At 38.6% G+C, this 14,341-nt stretch overlaps 1 protein-coding gene across 2 annotated transcripts in view; it reads left to right on the top strand.

Annotated features, from left to right (window-relative positions):
- Positions 1-220: 220 nt before the first annotated feature.
- GUCA1C (guanylate cyclase activator 1C) overlaps positions 221-14,341 on the top strand; it is a 76,666-nt gene continuing 62,545 nt past the window's right edge. The window contains exons 1-5 of one of the 2 annotated variants that reach the window (XM_017808054.1): positions 221-544; positions 1,478-1,572; positions 6,906-6,983; positions 8,245-8,338; positions 9,744-9,845. The gene's annotated coding sequence lies outside the window, so the exon portion shown is untranslated. The remainder of the gene's footprint in view (positions 545-1,477; positions 1,573-6,905; positions 6,984-8,244; positions 8,339-9,743; positions 9,846-14,341) is intronic. The other variant, XM_017808055.1, reaches the window with a different exon arrangement.

Genomic DNA, 14,341 nt, shown 5'->3' with positions numbered 1-14,341 from the left:
ATTTCCTTCTCTCATTCCCAATCACTTTTCCAATCCTTATTAAAAAAAAGGCCAAAACAAAACTCAAAATACCTCTCCTTGAAATGTGCATGTGTATATGTATATGTGTGTGTGTGTGTGTATAGACATGTATAAATTGCAAATAAACGTGTTATTACTTTGGCATTACAATTAAGAATTGAATTCCAAGCTTCCTAGAAGACAGAATTGGAAAGCAATTACTCTCAAGTGAACCAAAATACATTTTCATTATTCCCGCACCGTCTGGAAGCCATGAAATCCTGTCTCTGGGAGGCAGCCATCTTTTCATCTGTACCTATCCAGGCCTGCTATCCCATCTCCCTGCACTTCCCCTCTTGCTTTTGTCAAAAAGATTCAGTAGCCAGCCTGCTCCTAAGGAATATGTTGGGTTTCTTGAACAAGTATTTTCTGTTCGTTGCAGAATGCATTATTTGCTACTCTTCCCGCACCTCTAGGTCTGCAGCCGAACTGTATGCTGTCACTTGAAATGGAGTTATTGTGAGACGCCTTGTAACACGAGTGGGTGAGTATGCTGCTGACTCCAAGAAACCTCTGAGTAATTTTTGTTAGGGTTGTGCATGTGGCTGAGGCTCGGAGGGTGATCCACAGGGGCTGGAGCCAGGTTTGGCACCAGGCAGCTCACACTGACAGGTGCCTCCAGGCGCTTTAGCCAGTGCCCTTGGTTGCTGTGCATGCCTGCAGGTCAAAAAGCACTCAACATCTCACAGATGCGAGACTAATGATTTTTAAATCTAATATGGCCAAGATTTCATGCCAATTATCAAATGAATGTTCCTATTTCCTGTAAAGATGTGTTTTATAGTACTCTCAGCTACACTTTGACTACTTGATGCAGGCTGTCTCGGTGAACAAGCTGTAAAAGGAGTTAAGTGCCAATTAAAGCGCTGCGAAGAACCTCTTTTGCATGAATCAGTGAGGCACTGTAGTGTGCATAATATCACTTATACAAATTCTGAATTTTTGCCTTTCATTTCCAATATGCTGCAGCAACACCTGGTTTATAGGACCCTGGCCATTCCTGTGCAAAGTCAACAATGGCATACTTTTGAAAAACCATTCTGTTTATTTTTAGTGTAATTGTTCCAAACCATATTAAGAACAAGCTGAATGAAAGGTTCTTGACAATTACCCCACTGGCACCTCTAAAGATCAACTGAATAGTTTGCTGTTAATTACATATTTACCGTTACCAAGGTGGAAGTATTTAGTAGCTTTGGGATCAAATTCTGTCAATCCTCCAAGAAAAGATTTTAAGCAATTGAGCTGATTATACTTCCCTAAGTTTACATCCACTGCATTTTTTATATTTCCTTATGTTTAAATGAGTTGTATTGTGGGAGACAACAAATAAATGGGGTTTTTTCCACTTACTTCTTTCTACCGTTTCCTGTCTCCGCGTGCGCACAGATTTGAATTCTCTCTGCATTTTCTCTAGGGGGTGATAACAGCAAGGCTTTTTCCCTCTGCAGATGTATGTGACTTTACTGAGTTAATGAAAACATGAAAGAGGAGGACCAGCAGTAGACACAGGTAGGTGAACGATTGCTAACCACTGAACCTAAATTACTTTCTAAATTATATTTTTGACAGTGTTCACACTTAGTAGTATTTGGAAGATGTCTGCCATTTCTAACTATGTTCTACAGTTTATTTTATATTTACTTGTCAAAGTCATTTGTTTTATTTCTTCTTTTTTTTCTCATTTTCTCATCTTACAGGACTGATTTTGCTTTTTATTTTGTCTCTGTAGACACTAAATTCATTCAAGAGGCCAGCATCAGGGAATGCTGCTGCTGCTTTCAGCTTCATCTCCTCCACTGAAAGGTGGAAGCAAAGGCTTGTCAGCCTTTTAAACTTACTTTGATTCACTTTCCAGGGTGCAAACAATAAGTAGAAACACCAAGTCAACTTTCAGAATAAGACTTAGCTTTTCAAGCAGCATGAGATCCAGGCCATTTTCTCTTTTACAGGAGGATGTAACTTGCTCTGTTTTACCTCATGCAAAATTAAGTTTATTTTCCTTTTCCTTCCCCTGACAAAATAGACTGCTCAAGTTGTATTACTATCTGTGCATGAAAATGCAGAAGAAATGTGTCAGAAGCTTGAAGAGAAATAAAGACATGATGCAAAATATGAAAAGATTGGTTCCTTTATCTAAGGGACAGAAAAAAAATGCTCTGGGATAATTGTAATGCATAAATGAAAGCAATATCTAAAATGCTGGTTCCCTTTGTTAGAAACATTGAAGAAAAATTCCTCCGTGCCTGGGAGATTCAATCAAAGCTGTGTCAAAGTAGGTGTTCTGGAGCCCCTGTGTGCAACTGAGCCACTTGGGCAGCAAGGGTGGAACACACAAAGCTGCTGGTAGTCTATAAAACCAGGGGGTTTTGAGAGGAATATTCTGCTGTTAGACTGCAGGTAGTATTTTCCTGTACTAGTTTCTGGGTGCAACTTGCATTTGCTTCTTTGCGACTTCCTGTTAAAACAGTTTGGCTCGTAATTCCTAATTTTAGGAATACTTGTATCCATTTAGTGTATTCTTTTGGAAAACATGAAGGAAACAGAGAGCCTGGATTGTCTTCCCTGGACAGATCATCTTCAGAGTAGATCTTGAATATCCTTGGGAATACCAGATGAGGATACCAGTATTCTGTAGGTGCACTCAGCCCGTTTATCTCCTCCTAAGCCCAGCTGTGACTTTCTATTCTCTGGAAGAAAAACTGAAATCAAAAGCTACCTCAGTTATCTGTTAAAAACTCTAATTATCCTCTGTTTCAGCCAAGTGCTTTGACTTTTCATCTTCAAGATTGCAGTAGAAAATTCTTTTGTGGCTCATATTCTCTCTATCAGTTACCAGTATTCAGAAGCCCCTGACTTTTTTTTGTTATCAGAGAGGGTAGGTTTGTATTTTTTTTCTTGGTTTTGCTCTTATTTTCTCTCTCACATTTACAGTCATTCAATGTCAATGAAAAAATTCTTTCCAAATAGAGCTTGGCAATGGCCATTAAACTGGAAGTATCTAAAGTATTTTTAAAAAAATTTAAAAAACTAGTCTGTTCATTTTTCACTGTCTAGAAAGTTAAGTCAAAGAATTTCTATCAAATATTTGGAATAAATGTAGAGAACAGGATTTAGGGTGGATATTTCATTTATAACAACAGCTGTGTAATCAGAATGCATGAAAAATTACAACCCAAAAAGAGGGCACAATCTTATCAAGTATTTATCTTTTTTTTTTTTTTTAATAATTAGACCTTGCTCAAAAACTTATTTGTGCTTTTCCAGGAAACAGCAATTTTTGTTGGTGAGAGGACATTTTCTAACATTTGAGATATCTAAAATTTTATACCAGGAGACCTAAAAAGGAAGTAACTTGGTCTTTCCTTTTTCAAAGTCATCCTGCCTACAAAGTGTTTACTCTTGATTATGTTATTTTGAGTTAGGGTTTTTGCCTGGGCAAGATAAAAGCAGAGATAACATCTCTGTTACTTTTCCAGACTCCAAAGGGTTTTCCTTTCTCCCCTCTGCAACACATTTTGAGGTTCTTGCCTTATTCACCGTTCCAAGTGCTTTGGGTTTCAGCTAATTTTCTTCAGATTCAAAGCTGGTATAATAGTTATGAGGGGTGTGCCTTTAGAATTAATGTGGACAACTCAAACTAAGCAGACTTTTACTGAGAATTAAGCCCCTTGGTGGCATCCACTCAATATATTGATTGTGCCCATTGGAAGGGCAAAGCAATAAGCAAGTCTCAACCACTTGGCCCAGACGAACAGGGTTTCCTTGATTCTTGTTTTTACTGTTTTATTGGGCTTTTTCTCTCTAGATGTTATTGCTAATCCATTAAACATACTTGGTAAAGTAGAAGGGAAGCACAGGGAGAGAGCACAGGTCAAAAACAGTACCAGTGGCAATTTCCAGATAATTTTTCCATGCTGAGCATAAATGGTAACCAGAGAACTGATGTGCTTGCTGTGCAGCTGTCACCTTGTCTAGGAATATATGTAGGGACAAAGACCAGTAAATGCCCTGACACCTCTTAAGAGGCATATTTTGTGTAGAAGGATATTAGCAATTCAAAAGCTAAACTGGGATCTAAGCAAGGTCATTGGCTGGTCAGACAGTTTATTTTTGACCTAAGCAGTGTTTAATTTAAGAAGCAGAAGGACTGGGATAAGTAGGTACAAACCTAAAAGGGCAGCTGGGTGATGTTGAAGCTGAGTCATCCTAAAGGGCAACCCATTGGTACTCTCACCCAAGAGAGAAGAAAGGTGAAGACCAGAATGATAGATAGAACACCCTCCCCAACACTATAATGCTTCGTGTCAGTGAACTCAAGCCATTTCTGTGCCAATAGGAGGGAAAGAAAAAAAGGAAAGGCAAATAGAGAACGATATAAATTTTAAATAAAACCTGCCTATGTATACATGCAAATTAGCTGAAACCCTTGGTGTGTCCAACTAAAAGGAATGTTTTAAAAATTGTAATCTGTTTTCTGTAAAATTTCTTAATTCCAGTATGTATTACAAATATATGCAGTGTGAATAAAATCTAAGTTGTCTCATAATATCTCAGGAGGGAAACTAATGAACAATCTTAGTATGGCTTTCTTATAAATAAAACATGCTACTCTGTTTTGTTTAGGGTTTAAGTCCTCAGCTCTGTGCTAGTGGCTGGAATAATTAGGTTCTTTTTTGAAGGTCATGATTTTTTTTTTAATATAAACATGAATTTGTCACTTTGGAAAATAAACTTTCTTCAGTTTTAGTGAATATTTTTTTTCCATAGTTTGAACCTCTTGGATATCCCTGCTCTGTTTCTTGTCAAGTCTAGTTTCCTCATCCTACACTAGCATCAAAAGTGTGCTTTTGGGGAGGAGCTTTTGTCTGCCTCAGAAGAGTTGCTGTCTTTTCTATTTCAGCTTAGGTTTCCCTGATAGCCCTCCCTCTTCTACCGTAGGCACAAAGGTGCTGTTGCAATACTTAAAAGCAGTATCTAATAGATCAGGTGTGACAGAACTTCCCTAAACCTCTGTAAAAAGCTTTTTGCCCAATTCCCTCCTGAAATATCATTGGTGTTTGACAGATTTGTGTAGCTATAAAAGCTCTCAATTGCTATTATTACACAAGTCTCTGAAAATATATTGATAGGCTTAAGTCTCCATATTTCTGATTCCACCTACTAAACAGACCCCAGGCTATATCTCTGGCTGACTATCTTTCTCCTTTTGTACAGATTCATCTGTTAGTTTGACTCTGGAAAAAAAAAAATTGTCATTGTCTTGGCCTCAACACTAGCTGGGGAAAAAAGGGGGAAGGAATAAAATACTTCCAGTGCTCCAGTGTTTGAACCACAAAAGCTGAAGTGGGTACCTGCTTACTTCATCACTCATTTTTGAAAATGGAGAGTCACCGAAGCATGAACTGAAGCAAGCAGGTAATCTGTTGTATGAAGGGAGATGTAAGTTTGATTTCTGATAGTATTTTGTGCAACTTTCATTCTCTTTTTCCTTCCATTGGCCTCTTTTTGCTGTGGTGTTTAATTTACCAGTGGTTAGACATAAACAAACCACTTGTTCTGAGTCGGTGAGCTCAGGTCTTTGGGATCCTGTGAAGCCTGTGTTCTTGTGCAGTGCATGAGAACCAGCTTCTGGTAACTTCTCCACAACTCTGAACTGCTCTGGGAGACTGGACACCTGGGCCAAGCACAGACTCTGATATCAGGGACAGAAATGTGGAGCGAAGAAGAAGGTGCTGCTGATTCTTTTAGGCTGCAAATGCCTATGGGAGGAGTACTATGGCTTGTCTGGTTGTTGCTTATAGGATTTAGAAAACTAGTGATAGTTTCTGAGTTGCATGGATCACCTCAAAGGTAATTTGGCTCTGGCAAAGAATAAAAGTAAGCAAAAGTCCCTATTTCTAAAGACGCACTGAGGATCACAGCTAACCTGGTCAGATGTGAGAGGCAGAATGTGACAATATTTTAAGAGGAGATGGGCTGGATCAGGTTAATGAGCCACTGGGTCTGCATTCGCAAGGAGCAAGGGTGGTAATTGCAGGGGAAGCGTGTGCTGTCATTAGCATTTTCTGCCTGTCTTCACCCCACTGTGCTGCTCAGCAGTTTGGACTTCTTGTGCTGAACCCAACTACCTGGATCATGACATCCAGACAACTGGGCATTCAAGTCTATTCACCTGGGATCAGAGTAGAATTTTCAGCAGCTCTCGATGAGCTTCAGACCTAGAATAAGAAAACAAGTTATACCCATGTGTGCCATCTATTCTTATCAATTTTTCCTTTACTGTGTGCTCCACATGTTTCACCAAAACAAAATTGTCTCTTCATTCTTCTGTTCATTTTGTTGGGCACAATGAGAGGATGAGAAATATTTTCTGGAAGTTCACTCAGCTCTGTATTTTTTTGACAATAAGCTTCCCTTTCCCCTGTGATCTTGAGATTCTCAACAATTTATTTTCCAAACCTAAATGCCAGTGGGTAAGTTTATAATTTTTTTGAAGTTCAAATATGTAGAATTTAAGCCCTCAAATTAAGTATACAAAGCATTTACATATTTTGAGGACTGCATTATTATGTGCTTTGATATCGACATGCCTATTAAATTGATGAGAACTCCTTAAAATTGTATTTTGAATGCTTCAGTAAAGTTTTCTGGAACTTAAATGCATCTGCGTTCAGAAACCTTGCCTGATCTGCCACTGTTTTTCATCATAGGAGACTAGAATATATTTAGCTTCAGGAAAAATGATTTAGTTAAAATGTAATTTGAAAGCTCCCATGGCACTGGGGACTTTTTTAGGAGCATATTTTACAAATTGATGCTAAAGTAGCTCCTTTTACTTACAGCTGTATTTTGGAGTTTGGGCAGGCGGGAATGGCTTTCATTTTAAAAAGTATTTGAGGACCTCTGCTTCTTTTGAACAGGTAAGATGCCAAAAAGCTGTTCATAGGTAAAAAGAAACACATTTCTTCAGAGTGCTCTACTAACCACACATCTCCATTTCTATTTACAGACCAGGCACTTAAAGCATGTCTTCAAATTATAGGTATACAGGAGTTCACAACTTACCTAGTAGAGTTTAATGATGAAAAAATGCTTCCTGTGCATTTAGGGATTTTCAGAGGACTTAGCAGAAATGAAATAATCAATCTCACTGCAATCCTTGTATCAGATAGGTAGTTAATTGAAAAGAGACAGTCCTGATGCTTTTTTGGCCACTGGAAAAAGCCCTTGAAGGGCACCATTATGTCACTCAGGCCTGTTTTCCAGCAACTACCTACTCCAGTTAGCCTCCTGTCCACGTGTGCTTCTTGATATAGATAAAATTTGTTTCCCATATGTACATTCTTCAACTGCAAACTCTGAAACTACTCAAACATGTTGCACAGGCACAGGATAACTGGCTGATTTTTGTTTGGTTTTGTTTTTTCCTCAAGCCCAAAGGAGGTAGCTTCATTCCGGAACATGTTTAGTTTGTAGGTGACAAATGGTCTGTGAAAGCCTCAGAGGCAACTCAGTATTAATGAGGCCAGGCAGCAGAAGTCCCCATTGTTGCTCAGTGTGGTGAGCCAATATAATTGGAACTGTATAAAGTGAAACAGAGTTAGAATTTAGCAAGGTAATACACCCAAAAAGTCATAAAAATAAAGTGCCTTGCCTCTGCTCTTTCCAGCACTTTGAGAATATACTGCTGCTCTCTCATTTGCTCCTTTCTACATATGCTTTATTTCTTAAAGCTCTCTTACTTTGTCTTGCATCTTTGCCTAAAGATTGTGTCAATGTTTTGTAAGGGCTGATTTGCTGATTTAATTATTGTCAGTTTTTGTTTGGTCACTTCCAAAGAGACACAAGAGAGGCTGCAGCGGTTTGGAGCGTTGTAACATACCAGGACTCATTACTTCAAGAAAAGACAAATAGTGGTAAATTTTTTAATCTAAGTCTAACCATCTAAATCTAGCATTAGCCATGATTCTGAATTAACTCCCTAAACCGTTTTTACAAGTCCTATTTTACAGAAGTGCATCCCATTAAAGTTGTCTCACCCTTCCTTGGGCATCAGGGGCATTCAAGCCTGGACCCTTTATAATAGACAAATAATAGGTGAATGAATATAATGAATAGTCGAATAATATAATGCCTTTCTAATAGGAAACTAATCCCATGTCTCAGTTTATCATAATACAGTTAAACAAGTACAGCACAAGTCATTCTGAAGAAGACAGATGTTCCAAATCAAAATTTAATAAGAAGTGTCTTCAAGGAAAACCTCTGTAACAAGGTAGGCATTTTTTCCTCTCAGTGTCTCTGAAATACAGTATTTTCTTGATTAAATTTTCTGTTTTCATGAAGGAGAATACTGTAATAACAGTAAGAGTGAAGAACGTGACATTTCAATTACCTTTACAGTTACAAAGGAAAAAGACACAGACGGTGTACGAAATTTTAAATTCCTCTATCTCAGATATGTTCCTCTACTTCAGTGTAGAGTGAGAAATATCAAATTTTCTTTATCCATTAGATACGTATATATTCATACACTGAAGATTGCAAAATTGTTACAGCAGAACTGAACATTTCACTTGCATTTGCACTTAATGCTCAGCCTGGATTAGTGCCAGACAGGTCTCCACTGTGACACAGAAAATCTATTGAAAAATATTCAGTGAATAGGGCTGGCCAAAATTTGCCTTAGATCATCAGAACCTCGTTCTGCGCCACTTCCAAACAGCATGCAAGGTATTCATTTTCAGATTTGGAAAGACATGATGACTTGAATAAATAAATAAAAGGTCCTAAAATTTAATATCTCTCTGACTTCCTTAGGGCACTTCAATTCAAATGTAACTGATCACCTTCTAGGGCAAATCCAGTGAAACAAGAAGTTAGCCAGGGCTGAAGCCATCTAGAGTTGCTTCTTCCACAAAAGTAGGACAATTCTTTGTGCATTCCTGAGAACTTCTTTGACACTGAAAGTATTGGCATTCAGTAAAATGCAAATGAAAGCCAGCAATGTGAATTGCAATATGACACTTTGACAGTAGTTTACTGTTAGTCATTTAAGTATCTTTAAGGTATTGGACTGATAATTAGAAAAATATTGATTTCTGTCACACAGAAAGCAACACTTAGAAAATATTCTGCTCACTTTATTACTGCTTAAGTCATACTACAGGCCCTACACAAGAACAAATTAACTTAGTTTTGGACAAAGTAGGAAGCAAAAGAGTGTAAACATTCAAACACTGCTAAATATCAATGAACTCACAGAATCTGCACCAGGAAAGACAAATCACATGGTTGACTGGTTTTGTTTTGTTTTTAAATTTGGATGGGTGAAGGAAGGAAATTATTATTGTTTTGAATAAAACATATTGATTATGCAAAATGCTGTCACAGAATGGCCTCTGTAAGCACAATTGTATCTACATATCATTACCCTTACATTTTTATTAAGGGCAAAAGAAGAAACATGTTATGTGTAATGCCAAGAATATAAGTCCAAATGGAATCTTAAAAGTCGAATTAAATAATATTTATTTACCCCACATGAAGTCATTATGGAAAAAGAAGAAGTACTTTAAAGAAAAAGTGTAATTAGATAGAGTTGTCATACACATACTTCCTAGTATCTACTACTTTTTCTGATATTATGCTCTGTCTTCCAATGCCCTTTGGGGTCCTAGCATTGAAGGTTTCAGAAAGAAGAGGGAATCATGCAGCTCAAATCTTCACCTATGAGGAATATATTGTTGATTTCTCCCTTCTCATCTTAGGAGCTTCTGGAGGTAATACTTCTGTGTTTGTTAATGTGTCAGACTCCTTGCTTACTCTTTACTGATTAGTTCATGGTGCAACAGAATTTCCTATATAAGTTGTATTTCACACAAGTTGGATACTTGTTCTCTGTTCTCTTTGTACCTCTAAATGAGGTTTTGCTCAGCTCTGAGTCTTCATTTCTTCAACTGACCATCAGTGAGTTATATATAATGCTGGGGCCTCCCATGCCAACCTACCACCCGTCTCTTACCATCCCACGCCTTCACGTCTCTAGACCACCTTCTCTGTCCACACTTTCTGAGGTCTCTCCTGTCATACCATGTCTTCGACAGAAGAATATCTGTAAAAACTATTATTGTCCTGTACAAAGAGGAGCAAAAATAAAGTAAATTAGGCATAAACACCTGGTCATTAGAAATATTGCTATCAAAAAGCAAAGCTGGGAAATTGCAGGCAGCTCGAAAGAAGTTGAGAAAAAGTGTACTTGACAAGCTGCTCTCCTGAGGCCTTGCAAACTCAACACTGCTGCTAGCATGGCTATACAGTGTGTACTGGATGCCAGGGCTTGTTGCAACCCGCCCCAGAAAGGGGAGGGTAACCCAGGTTCTTATTAATAAATCCCTTGGGGTGGATTAGAGTGAAACAACACTGAATAACTGGTGTTTGTAAACCTATATATGTAGGGTTTATTTTAGAACAATTTTGTTTCCAAGGTAAAAAGGTATGTTGCCATTTTGGGTGTTATCATTCTACAGCAAAACAACATCTATATGTATGTTACCATCTATACAGCAATATAGCAACGTTAAAGCATAGCAATATTAAAGCATCTATAGCAATAAAGCAATATTAGAGCATAGCAATATAGCACTATTAAAGCATGACAATATTAGAGCATCTATGCAATATGGCATTGTTAATACTAAAGCATCTGTATATTAAAGCATAACAATATAGCACTATGAAAGCATAGTAGGATTAAAGCATCTATGACAATAAAGCATTGTTAAAGCATAGTATCTATAGCAATAAAGCATAAAGGTAACACTTAAGGAAATGCATAAGGGAGAGAAAAGGAAAGAAAGGATAAGGGTGGAAAGAAGTATATAGTCACCACCCACTCCATGCAGTGATGAAACTCGATAGCTGCAGCTTCTATGTTTGTTGGTTGAAGTGGTGGTCTGTCGCTGTAGGAACGGACTGCGACACAAAATATCCAGCAAGAAAGTTTATTCCAAGAAAAAGGCAGGTGCAGAGCTGCTTTTACAGCCCCTTAAGTACAGGTTTTTTGGCATACGTATTCCACACGGATAGGTTAACTTAAACACACAAACTAGAATTCTTACAGCTGATAGGTAGACTTTCTTAGTTCTACTTTCTCACAACAATCCTGCATATCTGTTCTTGCTTTTCTTCAATGTTTATATTTTTCTCAACCACACTGTTCAAAACAGGTCCTTGTTCTCATGAGACAGTGTTCCTTGTTCCCACAGGACAGCTCTCTCCCGCTGCCCCTCTGCTCTCTCAGGGTGCATCAACATGTTGTCAGGACCAAGGCCTCCATCTTCAGTCACCCTCTCGTTCCATCTCAGGGGCTCGGTCCAGCCAAAATTCCCCACAGTGGTCTTGGTCCACTGGGCCTGGGGGAAGCCCCACACACAATATTAGAGATGTTATGAGTTATTATACACTTCCAGGTCAGGTGGGAACACCTTGTACCTCCCCGGGGAGGGGAGTTTTACAATGGATGGTGTCACAGGCCAGAGGACAGTTGCAGCTGCTTATTTTGCCAGCATCAGTAAACGGTCCAACATTTGAGATGCATAGCCCAGGCTAGATGAGGACATTGGCATGAGAAAAGGCATTTATCTCGCCTTGCAGGACTTGTCTCTTCTTAGCCTCTTCCTTTCCTCAGGCAGGCATCTGCACCAAGGATGGCTGGACAATGGCACCCACTTATCTGATCTGAAGGTCCTTTAACAGTATTCAGGGAGGAGTGGGCTTTGCTGGGTGAGCAGCTGCTTCTTTTCGTTTGCAAAAGTCTTTTGGTGATCTCAGAATGTGTAAATCATTAACTGTTTCAGTCTCTGACAGGGCTACTCTACACCAGCTATGAAGTTATATATGTTGTCTTCCTTAGTAATGTGATCCCAGTTAGGGACATCACTCTTGGAAACGTTTTAGAACTACTTCAGCTAGTTTTTTATATGTCATGTCATTTCTATGGTACCATATTTTCTCTCCTTGAAGGATTTATGGTCCCAGTTCCTGACTTTTTAATGAGAAGGCTGACAGCAGGTTTCAGTCATTCCTACTGTGGTTGGACCATCATCTCTCACATTTCAAGTCAAGGCACTTCATCTACCCTGAATGTTACCCATTCTGGGATGTGGAGGCAATTCAGGAAATATGAAAAGCAGACCCCTCTGTGATGGGCTAGTCTGAAGAGTTGCTATTGTTTTTAACAACAACCGTTTGCTTGTTATTGTCTTGATATGTTGAATTAATGCCAGTTCCAAGAAATGATTAGTCATGAAGGATGCGGTTAAGTATCCAGAAGAAATCAAAAAATGGGGCACAGGGTTAGACAATCAGGTCTCCATTTACCATAATTTGGTAACTACTTTCTCTGGTTGCCCCCAATCTATGTCTTATATTGAGAGCTCAAACATATTCTTCTGGTGTAGAAAGGAAAGGATCTAAGGACTTGTGCAAAAATTCCCAGGGCCTGGGAGGAAACTAGTCTTTCAGTTCATCATTTGAGTCCTTTTGATGTAGTTTTTCTTCCATTAGCTACCTTCAGTGCTGCTACAGTAATAAATCACATCAAGTAAATGTACCTCTAGAAAGTAAATGCTGAATTACTTTTTGTGTTTGTGATTTGCTCTGTTATTGTGCAAATATACTGTTATACACATATGTATGTAGCTATAGAGAATAGAACACATAGCATCTTTTTGCAAGCCACAGCTGACAGCAAGTTTCCTAGGATAAGTTCACTCTCAAGACCTAATAATAGGGCATGGTTTTGTTCCATCTCTGCAAACAAACACCAAACATTGATGGTATGTATGTTCCTATTGGACCCAGCCTAACAGTGAAGTTAAACACCTGAGTCACCCCACTCTTTCTCTCATGTTCATGGTTTCAGTTCCCAGGGCCTCATCCTAGTGAGGGCAAATGGATATGTGACTGAGAGCCAGGCATCTTAGTGGGATGTTATAAAACTGTTCTGTGTGTGAAGCAGTGGAGACACACATCCCAATTTCATTCCACGGAGAGAGCTGGGGACCCTTTTCTTCTCGTTGGGGACCTGCATGCAAAGTTCTAGTCTGAAAATTAACTTTGCAAACAAAACTTCAAATGAAGCCTTGCTTCTGGTTCCTGTACTAATAGAAACAGTGACAAGGAAATGTTGCTGTCCATGTGATGCTCAGCCAGATTCTTCCCATTGGTACTCTCTTCTGCTTGTATGATTTTAGCACAGTCTTCACAATAAAGTGGATTTTACCTGCCTTTAGTGCAATTAACATCTAGACTTTTTTTCAGATCTGGTAAGCAGTGCTAGTATACATCCAGTGCCTGTCTCTAAGCAGCATATGCTTCCTGACAGCTAAAATTAAAAATGCCTATTTTATCATTTGATGTTAACAGGAATGATGTGGAGTGCATTCAGAGAAGGGTCTATTGTATAAAACAAAGCCTTTCTTCTAGTCACTCCGGAGAATGGCACTGTATGAGAATAGTCCTGTACCTTAAATCTTAAAGATAACTTCTTGCCAGGTAATGCAAGATAATGATAGCACATAATATTCTTCTCTTGCTGCTTCTTTCTCATGTATTGATTTGCTCTATACTGTAGGTGTGATAGACCAGGGTGCTTATCCTCTATTCCTCTGAGCACTTTGAAGAAACTACTACATTTGTCAAATGACAAAAAGAATCATCTTATGAGAGTCAATTGAGAGACATCAAAAGCCACTGGAAAATCTGCAGTCCCAGGTGTGCTGTTACTTGAAGATTATCCAGCTTTCGAGTCATCAGTGGTTAGTCTTTGAAAAGTTCTGGTGAACTCAGTCCGGATTTGAGAACTGAACACTGGATTTTTTTGTTTGTTTTCTGGGCTCCCTTCCCTCCCTATTGCTTGGGAAGAACAGATAAAAAAGCAGCGTGGTTAAAGGGATTATGGGCCACATGGTACTTTGTCCCGTGGCAGCTACTGGGTTACCATTGCCTAGTTAAAGGTTATTTAATTGAACACACTTTATAAAAAATAATTTTAAAAAAAATTAAAAAAAAATCTCTAAATCGGCCTATTTTTCACATAAAATATTCTGACCATACAGGCATTAAAACAATGATGCTAACATTTAGGGTAGGAGTGTTTTTTGAAGTTTCTCTTAACTCGGGGTTTTTCAGATAAGCACTAGGAACCTGGAATCAGCTGCTCTAATCTCTTATCCAAGTGCAATGTAGACACTAATAACTCTTGAAATATTTATAA

Source organism: Lepidothrix coronata, unplaced genomic scaffold (assembly GCF_001604755.1).
Source record: "Lepidothrix coronata isolate B3197 unplaced genomic scaffold, Lepidothrix_coronata-1.0 Scaffold21, whole genome shotgun sequence".
NCBI lineage: Eukaryota > Metazoa > Chordata > Aves > Passeriformes > Pipridae > Lepidothrix > Lepidothrix coronata.
Note: the sequence above shows the minus strand (reverse complement) of the source record. Positions and strands in the feature narration are given on the sequence as shown.